Below are 14,053 nucleotides of genomic sequence, written 5' to 3' on the forward strand. Positions count from 1 at the left end.
AAAAATTAATTTTTATCAACGAGTTGCCATCACATTGACAAAAACTCAAATTAAAAAAAAAAAAGTTAAACATTATACCCCAGAAAAGTGTAATTACCCAGCACGTGCCTGTACGAAATGAAATAAATAAGAAATATAATATTTCTAAAAAATAAATGCAAGACAAAGTTTTCTATTATCTTTTACAATATCTATAGTATTAATTCAATGAATCAGCTTCATTTAAGGCAAACATGGTTTAATAAATATCCTTTCAATAAAGGGCCCAACGGCTATTTTGTAAACCTACAATAATAGAAATATGAGTTAAAATGGTCTAAATGAAATAAATAATATTTCATAAATTAGACGTATCGTAATATATTCATTTATAATACGAGCTATGGCTTTTCAGTATTAGAAAATAAAATATGGAAATATGAAATGACTTAAAGTATCAAACTATTAGCTCCAGGCAAAAAGAATCTAAGTGGCTTTTTTCACTGAAGCTTTTTGAAAGTGAGATAGTGCATCTTTTTATTAGTATTATGTTTCTCTGTTTCCATAGAGCAACGCAACAAATGAAGTGTATCAGCTCCGTTGCCAGATTTGCACTTCCGCAATCGTTTTCTTTTTTTTTATGTCATTATTTTTTCCGCGGAGTTTTGATGTTTTCGCTTCTGAAAATAATGCACAGCATGCGTCTAAAAAGCACTCAGTCGTAACCGATAGCACTCTAAGAACCATTTTCTTTATTATTTTTTTTCTTTGAATTTTTTTTTCGAATGAAAAATCATAAGGATTATGTATTCTCTTTTCTCTTTTACATCGTGATTAATACAAGGAAATAATATTGAAATATTATTTTTATTTTGGGTTAAAATTTTTTCGTTATATTTCTTTATTTAATAGAAATATTTAGAGAACACGTAAGGATTAAAATGTCAAAAATCTGCATAATTAATATGTCTATATACGTAACAACAATATAAGTTTAAAATAGCTTGAATATTCTTGTTTAAAACATTCTCTTTTCTTTGAATGATAGTTTTGTCGACATATTGTTTTATATAACGAATTGGTGACATAGAAGAAATGTTACTTTTAATGTTTTAATTAAAAGTAGTAATAAAATGTTTTTTAATGTTTATTATTATTTATGTTAATATAATACTCATTTTATGAAATATTATTGTTCCGAATTATGAGAATTTATAAATGTGTAAAGAAATGGGCGTTTCTATATCTTAAAAAGTTTTTTTTTTAGTAATTTAAAACGTTATGTAGATATGAAAAGTTGATAAATTTGTAATATAATTTATATTTAGACAAAAAAAAAAAAAATGGCAGATAACAAAAAACTTACGGTTCCAAAAATTAAGTTTTTGTTTCAAAAATATTTCATGATATTTTTCAAATTCTAATTTGTTAATTTTAAAAACGAAATAAAATTTCTAAAAAAGAACTTGAGATTTCAAGGAAAAAAATCTGTTTATTTGTAAAAACTCTCCAAGCAAAATGTTATCTCTATGTAAATGTTGTTAATTTAATTCAAATTATATGATTGTCATTCCAATTTCGACAACTCGATTAAATTTTTGTTCATAACTTCTAATTACTCACTCAAAATAAATTTAATATGCATATTTGCTCTTTCTCATAATGTGTGATATATATTTTATTTTATTTTTACTTTTTTGTATGGTATTTTCTCTATCCCTCTGTTATAAGTAAAAAATATAGCATTCTTATGAAAAATGACATTCATACTTAAAAAAACTTGAATTCTACTCATTTTTAACGTTATATATTTTGCTAAAAAACATTATCTTTCTTTTTTCACAGTTCTTGCTATTTCCTTATTCACATATCCTACTTTTCTGTATGTTTAGGCTCAAGCCATTATCTTGAGTTTCGTAAGATAATAGCTGGTGATAAGAGTTTTTTTTTTATATTTTCACATAAAAGCTAACATTAAGAAGCTGAGGTAAATCTAAACAGTCTATTAATATAAAAACAATATGCACACCTGCCCATATCTACGTGATAAAAGTGACGATCTGAAACTTATTCGTGATTATCAGTGAAGTAATATTGCGTCACAGGGTTTGCGTTGCTCTTAAATATCTTAAATGAGTTTGATTTCTAGGAAGTAGAGCTGTTTTTAAATATCACCGGGAACAAAGCAAACATTTTTACTGTCACTGTGTTTACAAAATGACTAGAAACTATGATATGAATATATTTCTTGGCGAAAGGCTATGAAAATATGTTAGCTTGTTATTAACATGCTAGTAGGAATTAATTATGATAGTTCAAAAAGTTAAGGGAAAAGAGATCTTTAAGACATGTAAATTAGATCATATCTGGATAAAATTTAGGAATTTAAATAGTATCGGTGTTAAAAGCGAATTAAATGTTACTAATTTATTATTTGATTAAAATTTGAGCTTATAGCCGTTACTACCTTATCTTTTGATGCAACAGACGGTGCTACCTTATTAATATTAAGGTATATTTCCCATGATTCTTCTTGAGGGTCATTATTAGATTGTATTCTAAGTGAGTGTCGTGTGTTTTTTGTGTTCGTGTTTGTTTTGTGAAATGTGGAACTTAGAAAATAATTTAATAACTGTTCCTGAAACTTGTCTTTTATTTTCATCTACCTCATAATGAAGTTATAAACAGTCTCCTTACCTTTACAAGCTTGTATTCACAGATGAATATATTTATTTTATTAAAAAATTATTCAAACTTCACGAAATTTCCATAGAATTGTAAATACTAATATCCGACAGAAACATCGATACTATCGTCAAGGAAAACATGGTTTTCTCCATACAAAAATATTTTTTAAAAGTTAAAATGTAGCAATGAATCTAGATGGCTACATAATCTTTCGGGAAATTTTTATTGGTTGTTTAAAAACCTGGAATTGCTATAGCTTTTTCGGGGTCATAAAAAGATTAAATTCCAAGCTTAATTTTTCACTTTTTTTTCTTTCTTTTCTTAAAGACCTTTTAACTTTACATCTAGTGAAGCTTTCTAATAATTATTTGTTATCGGTTTTCTTTCAATTTTTATAGTAGTAAATCTCTGTTGTAATGGTTACATAACTCTACTACCTTCTCTTTTGATACAACAGATGGCGTTACTTAATTAACATCAAGGTATATTTCCCATGATCCTTCCTGGGGGCTTTGATTAGATTGTATTCTAAGTGAGTTTCGTGTATTTTCGTGTTCGTGTTTATTTTGTGAAATGTGTAACTTATAAAATAATTAAATAACTGTTCCTAAAACTCATCTATTGTTTGCATCTACCTCATAATGCAGTTATAAAGAGTCTCGTTTCACTACAGTGTATCTTTTGATACTATTTGATTTCGGTGTGTTATTTTTGCTTTCTTTTTATATATGAAATATCCGATAAGTGATAACATTATAATCTTGTAGCCTAAAGAACATGATTATCAATTATAAATTATGATTGTAGAAGTTTTCAAATTTTGCTCAATAAAATGCATGATTTGTTAGAGAATTTCTACTACTTACGTTCTTTATCAATACAGTCATCTTTCACAAACATTTAGTTGGTCTTTTCTTCTCACTTATTTATACGTTTTTCGGTTTATATATTTGTTTGATGAGGTGCTAGCAACTAATGATATCCAAACATATACAATTTATTAAGTCAGGATGTGTCAACTGCCTACCATTTCTACAAATGTGCTTAAAATAATTTACTGTAATCACAAATTCCACACTGCTGAGTTATCAGTTTTATCGCAATTACGGAATCGTAAGTTTCTGCAAGAATGCCTAAACTATAGAATCATGCGCTTCCGCATCTGCTAATGTCTTGATTTGCTGCTAAATATTATTTGAAGATTGTATTATGATAATCTCAATATAATACCAAACAAATCTTTATGTATTTCTTATATTATTTACCACCATTGTTTTTTATTACTCATTAAATTGATTAATACAAGCCCTCCCCTTCCTTCCTTTCTGGATTTCCAACTTGTGTGTTAATTTCACAGCCTCAAGCTTCAGTAGAGAACCTCGCCTGTACATGTGCTTCTCCTGTTGCACTCCGGAGCTTCGCGGCGAAGATTTCTCCACCTCTTTTCCCTTTCGCCGTTCCGCAATGCCCCAGTGGATTCGAAGCCCGGGGGCGATCTAAAGTGCCGACGGAAGTGAAGGCGGGAAGCGGCGCATGGAAAAAGGGTCGACTGTTGATCCCTGCCACGAGTGGGGGGAGGGGGACCATATACCAATAAACATCGAAAATCCCGCACTTTAGAGAAAATCCCTCATAATAAATCGAGGCGAATGTTTCTGACGAAATTTGCATTGTCTATATATTACAAGACAAACTACCGTTATTATATGCAGTAAGGTAAAGTTAAAATATCCTATATGTTGGAATAATAGCTGGTTATTATTAATAATAACTGTAGTTATTAATAATAATAATCATTCATTATCAATAACAAGCGGTTAAAAGTCTCCTAAATATTAATAACAGCTATCTATTATTAAAACTGACTAGGATTAGTATTAATAATAAATAATTAATCACAGTGACTGTAACATATATATGGTAATATCGATCAAAAGTTTTTAGGTAGTTATTTAATGGTTAATAATTTCTATTATGATCAATAAGAAGATTATGAGGTATTATAATTATTGTGAGTGGATCGCAATTATTTGACTGACATGACTATAAATATTGATTGTATTACTGAGAATTCGTTGTTTTATTTTGTATTAACATATATGAAGCAAATTTATTTTTAAATGATTAATAAAAGTATATTAACTTATAATTTTGCTTTGATTGAAAATAAAAGAAATTAGTGAAGTCGAAATAATAGTGGCTATCTTTAGTTAATCGTTGCGAAAATTTAAAAACATAATTAATACTGTCGTTAAGTGAGTAATAACCCTAATAATATGGATTCCATCAAACTAAAAAAATCACCTTCGTAATGGAAAAAATGGAAAGAAAAGCGAATTACAAGTATACAGAATTGATTAAGTAAGAGAGTGGTAGGTGAAAATTTATTTATTTTAAAGATAAAAATTTTTCTACGTTCTTTAATATTTTAAGACAGAATTTTCTGCATTTTCTCGATTTTATTTGGTTTACAAATATTCCCACATCTATTATGATGAGCATTCTTCTCCTGCTTTTGAATAAATAATCCTTTAAAGTCAAATAAATCTGTAATCGTGTCTCCCTCACTTTAGAAAATATTAATTAAAAAAGAAGATGTAGAGATATATACAGTAGCAATTAAAGAAAAACATTTCTTAGAAAATATTTTCATTCAGCAAAAAATCCAAATCAAACCAACCCACGAAATAAATCATTTCTACACAAACAAGCAATGCAACCATTTTTCAAATCGATTTCAACCTCGGCCATGTTTGGAATTCAACCCTGCCATTTTTTTTTTTTTTCGAATCATCTCCGCCCATTACAAACGTATCTACTCCACACACTCTTTCAGAAAGTGACCATCAACTCTCTGTTCTTCTCTCTCCCCTGTTATCCTTGAAAGTTCAAATCCCAAACGATTTTTCGATGCCTCCCTCCACCCCTTCCACCCTTGGGATGCCGGTATTTCTCTGCTGGTCAAGGTCGGGTGCAAACGATATGCCCTGCCTCAAGGCCCCTGTATAGGTGATTACCGATGACCTCTTTCGTGAGGCTGTTGAAACTGTGTGTATCGGAAAGTGATCGTGGGTTGAAATCGAAGAGCTTTTATTTTCCTTTAAAGATTTCTTTATCTTTCCCTGAGAGATTGAACGTTCGATTTCAATGTATTCGACGTTCGGTTCAAGGCAGTTTGTTTACAGGAGGGACTGCTGACGTCTTTCCCGCGCGGTTTTGATCCAGTTCTTTCTGAATGCTGAAAGTATTGAGTTTGAAATGTATATTCATAGGATTTGAAGGTTTTTGACCAGAAGCAAAAATTGAACCTTGTCTATTTAAAGTTTCGTACGAATTTCTTTTGCGCATTAACTTTTTTTCTTTGAATGTGGAAAACCTTGAAGAGATCTTGATCTGGCAGAGGTATTTTTAAATAAGGGTTTGATTATAAACAATGAATATGCTAATTAGGTGCACGGACCTTTTGACAAAAGCCGACTCGCCTTCACAGCTTTGTGGAATGCTTATATTTTTATTAAATTACACATTGCCTAATATTTAATCCAAGGTATGTGATTACATTCGGGATGAATATTTTGAAAAACTTTCGAAAATAGCTATATTTTTAAATATTTGCATATAAAGGATTGAAAAAACAACTATAAAATCAAAATATACCAGTTAAGTGCAAAAAAAATTCGAAAAGGTGCTCTTTTGGCTACAAAAAAGAGTTATAAAGCAAAAAGTCTCTAATTTAGAAATTTAATAAATGATTTGCTTAAAATTTTGTAGATATATTAAGAAATATATTATCTTAATCTTTAACTAAAAAATATGCCGTATTTCTATCCATTCTTTAAAAATTGAGGGTCGACTGATAAACAACACGAAATTTTCATTTCTTTTTTTCGCATTGTGAAGCACTATAATAACTATAGAATATTTCTCAGGAAGTAGATTTCTTATTATCTTGCCCAGGAACAGCAGAACATATTAAGGAATTATTATAAAAATTTGAAAGAAAAACTAGGCATTAAATTTTGATTTTCGAAGTTTTTTTGTAAAAACAATTCTATCATATTCTATATTTGAGAAAGTAACATCTAAAGATATAAAATAGCAATAAAACGTATGTAATTGAAATGTAAAAATCAGTAACTTCCAAAAAAATAGACTTAGAAACAAAATTCTAATGTTTTTATAAAGAAACCTGTTCAAACATTATAAGAATATTAAATTTTAAAAAATCATAATTTCAGAAAAAAAAAATCGATTTTTCAACGTAGTCACCTGCTTTAAAATTATTCTGCAAAACATTTAAAATTATAATTTAAACAGGGGTTTTACATATCCCTATTTCTGCAAAATGGTCGGCAACATTGTTTCGATATTTTCATGATCTTGACCATCATTCAGAATATCGAGTAACATCGTAGAGATATCGTACAATATTTTATGCTAATATGAAACGCATTGTGTAAATATAAAATCTTAATTTTTGTGATGCCATTTTATGAAAAGAATATTTTATTGAAAGTTGACTAAATATTACATTATTTTAAAATACTGACATCGAAAGAAAGTTTTTAAAACTTATTTGGGCACTGTTTCGTTTTTGGCCTCTCATCATTATTATGAAGTTTGAATGTTGAAGTTATTTCGTTTGAGTATGCAATGTTTGTCAGGAATCATATTTCTAGTTCCAGTGATATATCGCTTAAATTTGGAAGATTTTTTTTTTTTTTTGCTTCCGTTAGCAAAATCGAATTTGTATCTTAGATACTACAGTATAGTGAGAGTTTTACAGTATTCCAGCAAAACTCATGACTTAACGATCAAAAATGATTTATTATATTTTTATAACTTATAAGTATCTACAATTTTAAAGCATATTTAATTTCATCTATGCTATGTTTGTTAGAAAAAAAAATGTTTAACCTTTTATAAATCAAAATATAACCTTCATTTAGCTTATTTTTATTACTGTGTTTAGTTCTCCATTTTACTGAAAATTATACAATGCAATTCATTAATACAACTTTATTAAATAAATATATATGTTGATATCTGTATTATATATAGAAAATGTATATGATTTACATTTAGAATTTAACTAAACAATAATTATATGCTTAAATTAGAAATTATATTTTGATTACTAATAAAGTATTGCAAAGATTTCAGTGAAAAACGATTGCTGATAATTACATATTTTTTTGTGATGAATAAAATAAATATTTTGCGAACTCACCTCAGAAAGGTAATTTTTTTAAATCTTAACTTTTATTAGAATTTTAATTTAAAACAAAAAAATAATAGAAATTTAGATTTATTTTTTCGAAAAATACAGTCAATTCATAAAATTTTCTTTTTATAGTTTAATTAGTATAATTATGTATATATTCCTTGCGTAAGTCTCCGATTAAAAATGGCATTGATAAAACACATCAGGAATAAAGAATTTATTTTTAAATGTAAAAGTTTAGAAATGAAGATTATTTTAAATATTAAATTTAAGTAAAGATATGGGAATTGAAATCCATTCACCAGTAAGTTGTCTCTATTCATAAATATTCTAAAAATTCTAAAGTTTTCATTGCAAAATATTGCATTCAACATTTTTAGTATTTTGTGGTGCGACTGATGAATCTAAATATTTTAAACATAATTTAATCATTAATTATGTATTTCTATGTCTTCCATCTAGAATTCAACTGTTATTCAAAAAAATCAGCAACAAAAATTGATGAGTTTCGCTATAATTACAAAAAAAAAAAAAAACATACAATCAACCATCAGAAACGAAAGAGTTATTATTATAATTGTAAAATGTTATTCCAAACGAAGGGTTGTTACATCTTCATTTCAAAATGTAAATAATGTTTGCACTGGCCATTGTTCAAAACTTTTGAACCAAACGAGACGGCAATCTAACGGGGAAAAAAACAATCATTGAAGAAAAGAGTTCAATCCGCTTAACAAATTAAATAAAATACTAAATCATCAAAATCGTTTGGCTATAAAATAAAAATAAAACTGATGCCAAACAAAGTTACAAAACATTGCTCTCCGGTTTTACAGAAAGAAAAGTTAACTTCTTTTGAATGGAAACAAACATAACCTAGGGATTGTTAGATGCTTTCTTTTCCATTTCACTTCGGTTCTTCACTACCGCTGCATGATTTGCAGACGTCACATTAGAACGTGCAACAGAGCATCGCGAAGTGCCTCCGTGAATAATAAGATGGAATAAAAAAGAACAGCATATTCTAAACAAATCACCTTATCTGCGTTCGAGTGTGAAAGAGTTTTGAAAGATGGAGTTGAGTAGTGATTAGAAAAGAATTAAAAGGGTTAAAACGGTTTCACTTGTAGGTCGGGAAGAAAAAGTTACAGTTAAGGTCAGGCGAGCGTAGCGCGATGGTGGGGATTTCTAATCAGTTTTCTTTTGGAAGTTTCGATTTGCCTCCTGGGCATGGAACGATGTTTAAACATTGTAGCTTAACTGATTAGATCATTTATTTGTGTGATGACTGAAATGTGATAATTTTCAAATTTAAATTTATTTAATTTGTTTTTAAATTTTGTTTTTGGAGTTTTTGAAGGTTAATTAAAAACATCTAACCTTGAAACCAAATTCAGATTTGAAAATTTATAATTTGTGCTATGATTGAAAAGGAAATATATTGTTTTTGTTCTGAACTGTTATAGGACGAAATGGCTGAAGTTATTTTGATAAAGTAAATTTTCTGATAAAGGATTGCATTTAAATAAATTTTGATTATGATGACGAATATTTTTTTAAGATAGGTTCTTATAGGAAGACTACCTATTACAATGGCTCTCATGACAAGACTTCGGGAAAATTTCTTCAGTTCTTCACCGATCATGGTCCCTAGAACCCAGAACAATCTTTCGTTCAAAAGTGTATATCTATGCGTATAACGCTTTCCCCATTTTATCTTATGAACAGGGTAACTAGGTGTTATTTAAATGGTTTGAAATACGTTGTTAGAAACGTAAAAATCTCGAACGAGTTCGTAAATGGCCCATCTAGCTGAAAAGGGGCTGAAGTTGGAGGTTCAAATTTTAATTTTGCTATAACTTTCTTGATATTGAAGATAGAAAAATAAATTCCATTACCCAAATTAGCGCCTCATTAAAATGAACAATTTCTGTATTTAAAATGTTTTGATAACTGCAATATCTGAGAAATTAGGGTCTGGAAAGCGATTTTTATACTCTAATTTTTACAGTTTATAAATACTGCCAGATAGTAAATCAGATGTAAAGGAATTTACTTTTGCCTTCTAGCTTGCCGAGGGGATTTTTTTTTTAAATTTAAAACACTATTATATTTTTTCTTAATGCTTTTTGAACATATTTTATTGAGAAGTTTCTGTAATTGAATGGATATTTATTTTGCTGAGGATTTATGGCCAAAAAAGAATTTTTAATAGTTAGATCACTTTATGGTTTGAAGATTCTTACATAAGTTTTATTCATATTCTTGAGATATTTAAAACAATGTTGCAACATTAATTTAAGAATATTTCTTCACAAAAGACCGATTAAACATTTAAATTTTTAAAGATATGAACTATGCAAAATAATCTTTTTCATGTCAAATTAATTTTACCTTTTATTGAAATAATGGATTTAAAATATTGCACTTATTGAAATAAATAAGGTCTGTTTTTTTTCTATTGGCAATGAAAGCTAAGCTGGCAAAAAAATGCCATCAATTAAAAGTCTATTAAACATTTAAATTTTTAAAGATATAAACTATGTAAAATAAACTTTTCCATGCCAAATTATTATTATCTTTTATTGTTGTAATTGATTTAAAGTATTGCACTTATTGAAATAAATAAGACCTATTGTTTTTCTATTGGAGATCAAAACTAAACTGGTAAAAAAATGCCATCAATCATTTTAGATATAAAAAATACCAAAAAAAAACAAAAACAAGAAAGAGAAAGAAGATACAATATTTTGAATCGAATATCTAGAATAAATCCTGCTATTCTACCGCAAACAAACTTTTTTATTATTATTTCGTTTTGATTTTGTTTGCATTTAACGCCAATATCGTCATGAAGGTAGAAATCGTTTGTTTGTATTTACTTATTATTATTATATTCTCGAATATTAATCGCATCTTATTTTTATTCAGTTCAAATAAAAAAGCATTATTTTTCATTCCCAAGGGTTGAAGTATCAACCGTCATGTGCTTCGCGAACAAATATTTGCAATGCATCTTTTCTAGAGACGTGTAAATAAAAACACATCGTGAACTGTAGAATTTTTGCAAAGGTTGAATGACATTGAAAGCATCCTTTTTTATGATTATTATTTTTTTTTCCTTCTTCTTTCTTTCTGGTAATTAAGTCAGATGAAGAAGGGTCCTGACCTAATTTTTCGGATGAGTATTTTTTTCCCCTTCAACAGGTCATTGCATCTGCAGGCGTGAACTTCACTTCAAATCTGGGCCGGGATTACTAATATGTAGTATTTATATTGGCATCGAAAAATGATTTTTTTTTCCTCGCTACCGAGAGTTTTCACTACGGTATTTAGCACTCTATCGCTATTCGTCTGTCTTGATTGAATCAAACTCTAGCCTAAAGTTTACCAAATTGGCATTTTGGGAGAAAAATCCGGGAAATTTGGCGATATTTTCCAAGGAAAATTTGTTATTTTATTTGGTTGAAATTCATTTATAAACGTTTGGATTTTTTTTCCATATGCGAAGTTAACTCAGAATAGTGACATACCGAGTAAGCCAAATTTGGCGATAGATGCGGAAAAAATATATATATACGCCCTTGAGTTTTATTTATTCTTTTTATATCACATGAACTGAGAGTGTATTGTAATTGTCGCAACTTTTTAGGAATTGGAAAATATTGATTATTTATGTTCCGAAATCTAAGAGGCTGATATTCATCAAAATGAAAACTTTCAAACTGAATTGTTTTGAAATTTTGATGAATGGATAGATAGGAAAAATTTAGATTGTTGTCTATGTACGTCTTACCGTGTATTTGTAATCCCTGTAACTCCACTACTTGACGGACTCGAAGGATAAAATTTGGCATATAACTCTGACAAAAAAAGTAAATCTGTACTGACCTTTGCATGAAATCTGTGAACATGGACGAAATATTTTATCTTGACAAATGCGAGCTATTTTTCAGTTCAACCCATAATTATATTTGACCACAAATTATAATATGATGAAGACATAACACATAGAAAAAAGACATAGAAGAAATAGATGAAACGGTTCCAATTTATTTAGAATATTGTGAGTGTAGTACAGATGTATTGAATTGAATATATCGAAATATTGAAAAATGTATTGTCTTATTATTGCTTATAAAAATATTCTTAATTGATTTACACAATTTTCTTAAGATAAATAAATTTAGTCTAATTAAATAATTAATTAATTAACTAAACAATCAAACCTAAATAAACTAAAATAAATAAATCTAAATAAATATATCTAACATATTTATTCCGATACTGGCCAATTTTTATCACTAATTTTTAATTTGGTAATAAATGTTTCTTATTTTATTATATTTAACTAATAAATTTACCAGTTATTTTATGAAAAATAATTTTGTTTCATAATGCTGTTTTAACATATACAAATAAAAGTATATCCATATCGTTTGGTCGTTACGCTTTCCTCGGTTACCTTAATTTGGCATTATTTTGCCACTGAGATCTGGCAACAGGGCTTCAATTGACGCCTCCATCGATGGAAGAACTTTTGATGAGACGACCAAGGACATACCATTGCCAACAACTTTTTTACAAACTTTTCGGTTAATCTAGTTCACCTCGAAATTACAAGCATTCTTCTCACGTAATTGGATTACTTTTCCTGTTTAGCCACAAACTTCCTTTAATTATAATTTATGTCTAAAACCAATTAGTTTGGAAATTCAATAACATTTTATCATCATCGTCTGCGCCGTCTTTTTTTCTTTTCTTAACCCTAGTTTTCTGTTTTTGCTAGTTTGTTATTGGAAGGAGGACGATATGTCGGCTTTTATTAAAAGGAAAAAAGAATTTATTTTAAAGATCATTATTCATTACAGCGATGTATGTCAGTCTAATATGTGTCTGTAGATTATTTATTACATATTTGAAAAATTGGAGACGGATGGTTTCAGTTATTTATTCTGGAATTAATGATGTTTTTATTATTTTTAGAAGCAATTAGTTGAACAAATCAATTAATTTCTTGTTTGTATATGGAAAGGCTGATAACCGGTTAAGGAAACATTTCAAATGAAATTGAGTGTAACCGAGTAATGCGTTTCAAATGAAATTCATAAAAATATTTATTTCAAATTAAATATATATAATGAAAAATTATTTCTCAGTTAAGTAGTAATTAAATTCTTTAAAATGTGATTTCTTTTCATTTCGAGATTCATATATCAATTTTAATATTACTTTGAATAAATCCCGAAAACAAGAATTCTAAAACTTTTTTAAATTTTGTACCACTTAAATGAAAATCGGAAAAGTAAAAAATAAATAGAAAGAATTAAAAAAAGAAAAATGATAAAAAGATATAAGAATAAAGAATTGATTTTAAAATGTTATGATATTCCATTTGTTTTGGGTAGTCATTTAAATGGTTTAAATAAGAAATGTACCAACAAAAAATTATGTAACGCATTATTAATGGTACATTTACGGTAAGTTAAAAACTTATACTATCAGAAATAATATATTGCACCATTAGTGGTACATGCATCATAATTTAAAAAAAACTTGTACCATCAAATGTAATGAAACGCTACATTAGTGGTACATATACCGTAATTTGAAAAAACATGTTCCACTAAAAATAATGCTATGCGTCATTAGTAGTACATGGCCCAAAATTTGAAAAAAAAAACCTGTTCTGAGTTTTGGTTTCTTAATTTCATGGAAATAATATGAAAATTTCTGGCTTTCATAGAAATAATATGAAAGTTTGTTTATCAAATTTTATGCTGACATACTTGTTTCTGGAAATTAAAAAGTCTATACTTTTGATGAAAAAACTCTTTTAAAAAGTTATTCTAAATTAAAGAATTCCAGAAAATAGAAATTATTCTTTTTATTTGCATTTTTCAGCATTTTAAATTTAATAACAAATTACTGTTCTTAAAATTAAAATAAAAGCATTTATTTTTAATCTTTCTGTGGCAGAATAATTATAAGATGATTTTCTTTTAAAGAATTTTATTGCGAATTTCTATTTTCTCTCTATTTCTAATTCTCTTTTGTGTAAATATATTTCATTTTTTAAATGCAAAAATCATTCCAACAGTATAATTACACTTTCCTATTCAAAGCAACTTTATTTATACAATACAACAAAGACAATTTTAA

At 27.8% G+C, this 14,053-nt stretch overlaps 1 protein-coding gene across 3 annotated transcripts in view; it reads left to right on the forward strand.

Annotated features, from left to right (window-relative positions):
- LOC129965823 (TOX high mobility group box family member 3-like) overlaps positions 1-14,053 on the forward strand; it is a 269,775-nt gene that overhangs the window by 120,964 nt on the left and 134,758 nt on the right. The gene's annotated exons all lie outside the window — the stretch shown is intronic.

This window comes from Argiope bruennichi, chromosome 4 (assembly GCF_947563725.1).
Source record: "Argiope bruennichi chromosome 4, qqArgBrue1.1, whole genome shotgun sequence".
Classification (NCBI taxonomy): Eukaryota; Metazoa; Arthropoda; class Arachnida; order Araneae; family Araneidae; genus Argiope; species Argiope bruennichi.